The sequence below is a fragment of the Lissotriton vulgaris genome, unplaced genomic scaffold (genome assembly GCF_964263255.1).
Source record: "Lissotriton vulgaris unplaced genomic scaffold, aLisVul1.2 SCAFFOLD_1351, whole genome shotgun sequence".
In the NCBI taxonomy this organism is placed as follows: Eukaryota; Metazoa; Chordata; class Amphibia; order Caudata; family Salamandridae; genus Lissotriton; species Lissotriton vulgaris.
Window position 1 is genome coordinate 15,063 of NW_028251453.1, and position 2,621 is coordinate 17,683.

Below are 2,621 nucleotides of genomic sequence, written 5' to 3' on the forward strand. Positions count from 1 at the left end.
GCACAACGACCCAGGAAAAAAATTCAGGAAGACGCACAACCCAAAAAATCAGACAAACAAAGGAGGGCCTCTCTGAGTTGACCAGGACTGGTCGTGGATCCCAACGGCATTAAGCCAAAAGAATTCCTCGAAATGACGCAAAGTTACCACTAAGAAAATACAACCAGGCCCATTAGACGGAAAAAAAGCAATTTGGTAAAGATCAAGATGTGTTCATGGAACGTACATGTATTCAGTGGCATGGACCAGGACCACGAAACTCAACCTTTCTTCCAAAACCAAGATATAATTCTTTTACAAGAGACCTGGAACCTGACTTACCCAGCAATTCCGGGATTCATCGAACACCACATATTAGCAGAGAGACTGCCCAACTATGGGCACCCACGTGGAGGACTATCAAGGTATGTGTCACAAAAATTAGACTGGCAAACAGAGGAACAGGACGTAGGGCTGAGTTGGGTCCATGTAATTAAAATCAATATAAAACCGCAGCTGCAACTGCTATTGATAAATGTTTATATTCATCCCGACAGTAGCAAAAAATGAAAAAAATGCTACACTTATCAAATTAATCAAAGCCTTACAAAAATCAAATAAGCAATGGCCACTGATAATTTCAGGGGACTTTAACTGCAATTTAATGAGCTACGGTAAAATAAGCTACAATCAGGACTAAGGTCTAGCAGAAGAGCACAAACTAGTTACAGAGCGCAAATTAGGAACAATGGGCTTAACAATTTTAAAAAGCAGAAAAGAAGGTGACTCAATGTTGGTACCAACATACATGAGTAGTAAGGTCAAGTCAACTATTGACTTTACAATAATAAGTGACAGCCTAAAATATGCCATTGAGGACTAAACCATAGTCCAGCGCATAGAAAGTGACCATTTTCCCCAAGCCATAAGGATGAACATCGCAGTAACATGTGCTGAAAAAATAACCTCCATAATGCAACAAACTGAGACATTTTATCTCCAAAAAATAAGATGGAGGTGAGGAGAAACAAAAGACATCCAGGCCACAGCAAGAAATTTATGACAAAACTCGGCCAACAAATAGATGGAGAACGGGTAAAAAATTGGGAAAACCTGGTAGAGGAACTTATCCAAAAGCACTCTGCTCCAGCAGTTACACAAAGAGGCACAAAAGTGCAGAGAGAACCCTGGTATAACAGTGAGTTAAGACACGAAAAGAGAAAAATAGCCCAGGAGTTACGGATCCAACTGAGAAGGAAAAAACAGGGAATCAAACCAAACTTCAATAACATTAGGAGTTTGAGAAAAAACTATCGGAAAAAGTTGTGGACCGCAAAAGCAGTGTATAAAGAATCTATCTGGGCAAAACTTTTATGTGCAAATAAAAAAAACCAACCTCTCAGAACTTTTGGAGCATTATAAATAACCTAAATAAAGGAGAAGCAATGCACCAGGATCCCGGAATTGTACTCAACGGCTGGGGAGATCACGTAGGGAACCTTTACTCAAGTAAGGACCCACAGAGAAACGAAAAGAACCAAGGGTTAATAAAAGATATGGAATCAAGCAATTCAAAAATTACTCAGGTTAGTGAAAAAAAGCCCAAAGATTTGGAATGCGAAAAAAGGGTCAACGAACAACCCACTCTGACTAATCGCAACCATTTAAAAAAACTAATTCAAAAGCTCAAAAGAGAGGGCATCCCAGGACCAAATGGTCTCCCGACTGCAGTATTTAAGTTAAACGAGGATTTTTGGGCCGAACATCTAACTATGCTGTTTAATCAAATTTACGTAAGAGTTAAAATGCCAGCATCTTGGAAAGGAAACATTATCCACCCAATTTACAAAAAAGGAGACCGTAGAAATCCGGGGAATTACAGGCTGATCTTAATAGATGTGGAAGCCAAGCTTTATGCCGCATATCTCTTAGAGCAGATGCAAGAATGGGTGGAAAATAATAACTTAATTCCTAGATTCCAAATTGGATTCAGACAAGGGATGGGGACAATAACAAACTTGACCATCCTGGCATTACTAACGAGAACGCTGAAAAAAAGAACCAACGATTATATGCGTGCTTTGTCGACATAAACGCCGCCTTCGATCGAGTGAGCAGGTTTAGACTATGGGGAAAGCTAAAAGAGTGGGGGTTGCCCCAAAGTCTATTAAACACAATAATCGGTTTGTACAGCGACACATGGGTAAGGGTAAAACAAGGACACGGGTCTAGTTTAACATCTAAAATTAAAACCCAGGAAGGCCCAAAACAAGTTTGCGTGTTAGCCCCCAGCCTATTCAATTTATACCTGGCAGACATAGGCAGAAATCTAGAAGAAATCGATTGTCACGCTCCGAAATTGGGCAATGTTTCAGTTCCAATTCGCCAGTACGCAGATGACATTGTCCTACTAAGTTAAACGCCAATAGGCCTACAACGCTTAATAAACATGCTAGTATCTTACCTAGCCCAGGAAAATCTGGAATTGAACAAAGAAAAAACAAAAGTGCTCCAGTTAGTAGAGCAAAATAAAATCAGATTTAAGAGGCCGACCCTCTCCCCCCACTACACGTACACGCGCGCACACACACACACACCCCAGTTTTACCATCATAACGTACTTTCTGGATAGCGTTACAAAC